Raw genomic sequence first — 8929 nt, 5'->3', positions numbered from 1 at the left:
TGTCGTCCATTACGAGGAGTATTTCTTAGCTCAGGTCATGCTCATAGAAACCGGGAGTTTCAGTTTTCTTGGTTTCTACCTAGTTTCAGTGATTATCTCCTAGTCCAGTGTTCTCTCCCAGTGCTCTCTCCCTTTGTCCTCCAAAATCTCATACCCCTGTTCTCATCCACACTCGCTTCCCCTCCTAGTCCCTACCTTTCACCCCTCCTATGTCTAACCTACTTCCCCTTCTCACTGAGAAACAAGCTTGTCCTTTTGTCCTTCCTTGCTCCTTATCTTCTTTGGGTCTGTGTTTTGTAGCCTTGTTATCCTGTACTTTATGACTAATCTCCACTTATAAGTGAGTCATACCATGTTTGTTCTTCTGGGTCTGTATTAACTCACTAAGGATGATCTTTTCTAGGTCCATCCATGTCCCTGCAAATTTTATGATGTCATTGTTTTTAACTGTTGAGTAATCAACAACACATCTGAGAGAGGGCTGATATCCAAAATACATAAAGAAAATAAGAAACTAGATTATCAACCGAATAAATAACCCAATTAAAAAAATATGGTACAGATCTAAACAGAGAATTCTCTACAGAGTAATGTCTAATGGCTGAGAATCAATTAAAGAAATGTTCAACAGCCTTAGCCATCAAAAGGATGAAAATGTAAATCAAAGGGACTCTGAGATTTCATCTTATACATGTCAGAATGGCAAAAAAAAAATAGACAAACAATAGACTCAAATGACAGCTCATGCTGGTAAGGAGGTAAAGCAAGGAGAATGCATTGCTGATGGGAGTACAAACTTGTACAACCATTTTGGAAATCAATTTGGCAGTTTTCTAGCAAATTGGAAATAGAGCTATCTTAAGATCCGTGTATACTATTTCTGGACATACACCCAAAATATGCTCCAACATAACACTAGCTCAACTTTGTTCATAGCAGCTTTGTTCATGATAGCCAGAAACTGGAAACAACCTATATGTCTCTACACTGAAGAATGAATTTTTAAAAATGTAGTAAATTTATACAGCATGCATTCTTAACCATCAAGTCATCTCTCCAGCTTCCATTTCATTTTTTTTAATCAGCTTTCTTTTTTTCTTTCTCCTCTTGTGAGTCTCCATTTTACAAAGAATTCATGCTTCTCCCAAAGTCAAGTAATTATGACACACATGTATTCTGAGAATCCCTGGGTTAAAATGGCATATGTTCTGAGTCCTTTATGTTACTATTGATGGGAGCTATCTTAGAACTGGAAAGAATCATAGAACCAAACAGAAGACAAACAGCTTCTAAGTTCACAAGTTCAGCGCTGTGGCAGTAGAATCATTTGTCATGTTTAATATAAGCTTTTGATAGTGTACTCTTCTCCAGCGTTTGGAAGGTTCCACAGATATTTCAAACAACTCATATGAAGGGGTAAGGTTGGAAGGAAGGCACAGTTTCAATAACGGAATCAAATACTGAGAATGTCTTATTCGAGATCAGGGACTGACACAGAACTGTGTGCATTTCCCAGGCTGAGCAAATCTGAAGAAATCACGAGTCAGTTCTCCACACTGACTCACAGTTCCTGAAATAGTGAGGATGAAAACTCACTGCTCTGAGTAGCAACAAAATGAAATATTTTTTGAACACCTTCCTCTGACAGGTTTGAAAAAGCAAGGAAGCACTGGCTGCAAATTCCGGGAATGAATGTATTGAGAGCAGTTATTTTACTGGTGCTGGTGATAAAAATTAAATGGGGGACTTATGGCAGTATACATTTCCCCAGAAATTGCTGGGACAAATGCACATTTTAAAGGCATTCTCAACAGCTGACAGACTTGAAAAGAAATGCCAAGTCAGAATAGGGAAAGAAGAAAGAAGAAAAGAGGGAGAGAAAAACAAGATACAGATTGCAAAAAGTGTAGTATCTGGAACAGCTTGTAAAGTACTCAGTTCTAGAAATGCAAAGAGAATAGAGTGAGAAAAATTGAGTCAAAAGACATAAAAATTAATATATAAGTATTTGAAAATGTGTAAGGCACAGAGGAAGAGAGAGAAAAGGATGAATCTATATTATTACCAATTAATGAGATATAGTTTGATAAAACTGCCAGCTTTTTAGAATCAAGTGAACCACGGTGAGAATCTGCTTCTACTCAGTAACTATAGGCTTCACAGAAATCTCACAAGTTCTTTGAATACTTCTTTCTCACATTAAAATCGTAATAGGAATGAATAGTCCTCATTAAATTTAAATTAAATAATAGTCATAAGGATCTGGAACAGCTCCTGACAAATGGATAACACTTATGCTGGTCCACTTAAAAATTTATTAGAATAAAATTCTAGACAAAAAGAACAAGTCAATAATCTTGGCATGAGGAGTTTTAGCCATGTATATGTTTCTATTTGCAAAAGTGTCATCACAAATTTGATATATGCTTAAGATATTTCTGCTAAATTTATGTTCTAAAGAGCATAACTCCTGTTGATATTTCATAAAATATTCTTACACTTGTATAAATGCAATAGTAATTAGTAAAAAAAAGAAAAAAAGAAAGAAAGAAAGAAAGAAAGAAAGAAAGAAAGAAAGAAAGAAAGAAAGAAAGATGCCATGAATCTGAAGAAGAGTGAGAAGAGGATTAGGAGAGCTTAAAGAGAGGAAAAGGAAGGTGGAAATGTCATTAAATTATAGTCTAAAAAGTTGAATTATGTGTGACCTGAAATTAAAAATAAGAAACAAAGCTGTAGATACCTGCTGATGCTGACCAAAGGGAATATAGAAAGTTAGTGAAGAACTGCAATTTAAAAAGAGGTACTGAGCATCGTCCAGAATTCGACGCTACAGGGATCTGGCAGGGGAGCCTCGCCACCTCTGTAGCTGGGCACATGTTCATAGGACCGATATTCTATAGGACTCTGCCACACATCCAACAGCCACAGATCCAAATCCTGATGGATCTTCATAGAAATACCTGCGGTTCTCAGGCACTGCCAGCTTCAACCTAGGATGTAAGTTGATCCAACACCAGTTTTTGTTTGTTTGTTTGTTTGTTTTTCTTTTCTTTTTTTTTTTACTTGCAAGAGACAGAATCTTGTCTCAATATGAAACAGGAGAATTCATAGTCTAATATGCCTAATGTATCAGAGATTAAGGAAGTCTTCTAAGGAAGAGATTAAAAATCCAGAAAATGACAAACAAACAACAAAAACCTTGGTTAGAGTCCTTATGTTCATTCACATATTAAAGACTCTCAGAACCAAGAAATCTGGGTCCAGGGGTCTTTTCTGAGACTGATACTCCAACCAAGGACCATTCATGGATATAACCTAGAAGCCCTGCTCAGATGTATCCCATAGCAGCTCAGTCTCCAAGTGGGATCCCTAGTAATGGAAACAGGGACTATCTCTGACATGAATTCAGGGGCTGGCTCTTTGATCACCTTCACCTGAGGGGGGAGCAGCCTTAAGAGTCCACAAAGGAAGACAATGCAGCCAGTCCTGATGAAATTTGATTGGCTATGGTCAGATGGAAGGGGAGGAGGGCCTCCTCTATCAGTGAATTTGGAGAGGGACATGGGAGGAGATGAGGGAGGGAGGGTGGAAATGGTAGTGAGTGAGAGAGGGGGCTACAGCTGGGATATAAAGTGAATAAGTTGTAATTAATAGAAACATTAAAATAAAACCTAATTTAAAAATACACTAAAATTTTGTTCATCTTTATTGAACATAGCCTATCAAAATATCCTTTTTCATTTAACCTATTAACATCAGAACACATCACTGAACAGTCTATGATGCATGAGGCGTGTCAATGGTACAGCTGCGTTTATTGGTGCATTGAGTGTAAATGCAGGCAGGCGGTAAGGAAAGTTGATTTCACACGGTCATATTCAGCAGTAAGGAATGATGAGATAAAAAAAATCAAAATATCCACAGTTGCTATATTATGAGATAGCAACAACCTTATTCTTTTTAGTCTCGGCTTACTATTGCTGTCACAATAGTGACAAACAAAACTCTGGTTTGCTTTCAGAGTTGCTGTTGACTACCGTGTCAGCGAGCTGCCTCCTCCATATTTCTTAACCCTAATAGGACACCAGGGAAATGGACATTGGTAGTGGATATTGAGGAAGAGCCAATGGAGAAGTTACACGGATGGCATGTAGCTACTCTATAAAGTGAAGGACGTCTGGAGACCAATCACAGAATAGTCCTCTTGCCAGCCTCGAAGTTGCCTAGCTCCATTAATCATCAAAGTCTTTCTCTTTCTCTGCGATAAATTGGGAGTGGTTGTCAATCACCGGTGCCGTTTCCTCACTAGAACTGAGTGATGAGAAAGAGCAAAGCCACGGCTGAGGGATGAACTCAGTATGGAGACCAAGACTTTCTTTCACGCAACCTTTATGTTCACATAGTCTGCATTAAATAACTCCATATTTTTGTGTATTTAATTTTATTGTAAATTAGATAAAAACATTTAAGTAAATACTTTTAAATATCAGCAAATAATTCTTGCTTTGTTTGCAGAGGAGAAGAGGTGTTTTGGAGGCTGTGATTAAGTGGGTGCCATTTTGAGATATGAAGTGTAGGTACACACCCATATATCTGTGTGTATGTAGTAGGGATGGTTTAGATGCAGTGATCTTGTTTGACTTTCTTAAAAAATAACTTTAAATATTTTTATGAAGAAAGCAGTGATGCAGTCTTTACATGTGCAACTGGCCAATCACGTCTACCACACTCTGTCTTTCACTGAGTAACTAACTTAGCTTCCAAACATTAGTTTGTCTACATGCATGGGATGGAGCACAAGGGTGTGTGAGCTTTGGTCGTTTGTAAAACTGAGCCTATTTTTAGTTTTACTGGGGATAGATCAAATATATAGCAATTTTATTAACGGATCTTTTGTTTTGTCTGTGATTGCACATTGAATTTAAATGTGGGTTTCAATGACCCAGGATGTATTTCAGTAATGTACCTGACTCAGGTTGGCTATCACATGAACTAGAGGAGAAAATTTTAATAAATACTTAAAATACAATATTAGTAATTGTTAATGTTGTGACTTACCCAGATTCTATTAACTTTTATAAAATTAGGTTGACTATAGTTATTGTATAGAAAACCAAAATAGTATTGCCTATAAACTATATGATGTGATATGCATATTTAAAGTTATAACTATTCATGTAAGTAGTGTCCTAGCACTTCCATACTTGGTATTTGTTAGTTCTTGTGTTTACTGTTGCTCTTCTCTATCACCATATTCTGAGTTTTCTTGGGGTGCCTGTTTACCACATACTCAGTACCTCCTTTGTTTCAAATCCTCACAAATACCTGGCAGTGCTCTACTCATTCTCTACAGTTTTGTGAGCTTTGCCTTCAACTTCCTTTTGTTTGGGAAAAGTCTATCTATTGACATTGCTGAGCATGTCTACTTTACTGATCTTGAGACATTTCAATCTGGAATCTTTTTGATAAGCACATACTAAATACGACCATACAAATACAAAACATAAGTTTATTTCAGAACTAGAAAGAAAAATTTGTAATCAAATTTTTTAAGTACAATTATTTAAGATATTTCTTAAGTACTGTTTGGCTTATTTTAATATTAGTAATGAGTAAAACAACCGCAGTGCAGGTATGTTCACATAAGTTCTTCATCAGCATTTGCCTACTATTCTTAGACTTGATGTTGGATATTCATCATCCAAACCATATTCCATTATCTACATTCATGTGAGTCTAGAAAGAAGTTGCCTCATAAAATATTTATTGTGATTTTAAGAAAGTAAAATGAAAATAAAGTATTGAAATTACTTTTAATTCATTACACACACACACACACACACACACACACACACATAAAAATCCCTAAAAGAAAAAAGTGATTCACAAGTAATAGTGTGCCAAGTATTAGTAATGAAGAAATTTAAAAAGTCATTCTAAATACATTGACTTCATGAGGGAAAATGTGTATTGATGGCAAAGCAGAGGACGCAATTTTATGGGGTAGTATTGGGAATGGAATATGTCCTTAGAAAATACATTAAAGGGATATGCATAAAATTCATAAGATACTCTGAAAGAAGACAATTTAAGATCAAGAGGAAATATGTTAAAGTTAATAAAAGTGTAAGGCTATTTTTTATGGTTATAAGAATATTATTATTATTTTCAATTACTATTAGGGATGCTGTCATAAAAAAACTTAATATGTAGAGTACACTTAACATACAAACTAGTCCATTAAATGCTGAGAGAACCTCAAAACATTTGAAATATATATATGTGTGTGTGTGTGTGTGTGTGTGTGTGTGCGTGTGTGAACATGCTATTTTATAAGCCATTTAGTGGTATGCCTTAGTGACAATAGTTCCTGGAACATTGGATGAGCTTATTACACAATGCAGAATGATCTGCCTCCTCTCTTGTAAATATTAATTGCTTATGGATTCTAATGTAATTCTTTTACTTGAGCTAAGGTTATAACCAGTGAACAGTATTCATTTATTCAAATACATCAGATCACACTGAGCAATACTTGGACATAAATATAAGTCGTTGGGTATTCATTCATCTAAGGAGAGAAGTCATGAAAGAATGTCTGACGACTCGTCAACACCCCTAAGCTGCTGGTTAGCATCAGTGTGAGCTTTAATTTAAAAACCCGAGTGAATATGATTTAGCAGTAACAGCTACAATCTTTGGTATCTGACAGAGCTGGTGATGCTATGCTCTGTGTGATGGTTTTTTTTTTTTCTTGGAAGATCTCTCTCTCTCTCTCTCACACACACACACACACACACACACACACACACACACACAGACACTACACACACTGACATCTACTCACCCAAGAAAAGGAATCCATAATTGACCAAGGTAACAGTTGCACTAACATGCAGCTTGGTGAAGTAATGAGTTTTATTAGGGTTACTAACAGGAATATGGGTGAAGTTTTACTTCTAACAGCAGAAAGAACTGAAAAGAAGCGATCAGAAAAGGCCATGCCAACATAAGTGACAACTCACAAAATCTATATTCTTGGAGTTCTCTGTCCAACTTTCAGACAGCTCCAGGGGCTCTGAATCTCCTCTCTACAGATCCACTAGGTAGAATCTCCTCTTCTGGTAGCTGCTTACTTTCTTTCTTTTTTTTTTTTTTTAATACTTTGTTAACTACACTTTATTCACTTTGTATCCCCTTTGTGCTTCCCTTCCTCCTCCTGTCCCATTCCCTCCCTTCCTTCCCCCTCTGCACGCATGCCCCTCCCCAAGTCCACTGATAGGGGAGGTTTTCTTTTCCTTCCTTCTGATCCTACTCTATAAGGTCTCATCAGGAGTGGCTGCATTGTCTTCTTCTGTGGCCTGGTAAGGCTGCTTCCCCCTCAGGGGGAGGAGATCAAAGAGCAGGCCAATCAGTTCATGTGAGAGACAGTCTCTGTTCCTATTACTATGGAACCCACTTGGACACTGAACTGCCATGGGTGACATGTGTGCATGGGTTCTAGGTTATCTCCATGCATGGTCCTTGGTTGGAGTATCAGTCTCAGAAAGACCCCTGTGCTCTTTTCTTTTGGTTCTGTTGCTCTGCTTACTCTTTCTTTAAAGCTGTGAGGGGCTGTTGAGAATCCCCCAAGTTCCAGTTTCCCAGATTCCTCCAGAATCTGAGATTTCCCTTCTCTCCTGAAGGGGGCATTTCAGTTCAGAGGAAAGTGCTGTCCAACACCACTTCACTTCTCTACTTCACTCATGAACTGCTCCGTCCTTCCTCATCACAGACTTCTAAGTCCTAACCACTTATTTTTCTTTTTATTTCAACTCAGTCATATCATTTTACTTTGAGACACAGCACTGAATCAGTTTTTTTTGTGATTTCTTTATTCTTTTGATCATTTAATCTTTAATTAGAATGATTTTCTCTCTTCATAAGTAATAAAGTTTCTGAGTTAGTCTTTGACATCACATTAAAGTACAATAATATTTACCCAAGGTTTCTCCCTTATTTTATAGTAATCACCACAACTGTAAAAATTATAAAAACTGAACTCATGAGTTGCTTTTTCTTTTTTACCTCCAAGACAACTTTAAAATATTATAATTTCAGCACTAATGTCATAACTCAAGTCATATTTTCTTAGACAAAGATCTTGAAAATGTCTTCTTTTTCTTGTCTTTCTTTTCAACCAATATCTAGTCTTCTAACTTGTTCTATTTTGCAATTTATATAAACTTAATGTCATGGTTGTCATAACAGCCTGAGCTATAATAGCCTTTTAACCATTGTGCTTTCTCTTACTCTGAAAAGTTATTAAAATTTTACTATTATTATTATTTACAATTTATTCACTTTGTATCTCAGTGTAGTCCCTCCATCATCTTCTCCCTGTCCAACAAGCCATCCCTCTTCCTCTTCTATCTCTCTCTCTCCTAGTCCACTGATAGGGGAAGTATCTCCCCCCACCCCACTGTCTGATACTAGCCTGTAAGGTCCCTTCTGGACTGCCTGGATCCTCTTCCTCTGTGGACTGGCTATGTTGACCCTCCAGGAAGAAGTGATCAAGAGCAGGCAACCTAGGTCATGTCAGAGATTGTTTCTTCTCCCATCAATAGAGGGCCCACATGGAGACTGAGCTGTCTATGGGCTACTTCTGAGCAGAGGTCTACGTCCTCTTCGTGCAAGGTCTTTGGTCGATGCCTCAGTCCAGGTCTGTAAAGAATTATGTTGTATTTTGATGAGAATTGCACTGAATCTGTAGATTGCTTTTGGTAGGATGTCCATATACGTACTATGTTAATCCTAATGATACATGAGCATGGGAAGTCTTTTCATCTTCTGATTTCTTCTTCAATTTCTTTCTTCAGAGACTTGAAGGTTTTTATTTTTTGTTTGTTTGTTTGTTTTTTCCGTACAAGTCTTTTACTTGTGTTGTAAG

Source organism: Psammomys obesus, unplaced genomic scaffold (genome assembly GCF_907164565.1).
Source record: "Psammomys obesus unplaced genomic scaffold, mPsaObe1.curated_primary_1811, whole genome shotgun sequence".
In the NCBI taxonomy this organism is placed as follows: domain Eukaryota; kingdom Metazoa; phylum Chordata; class Mammalia; order Rodentia; family Muridae; genus Psammomys; species Psammomys obesus.
Note: the sequence above shows the minus strand (reverse complement) of the source record.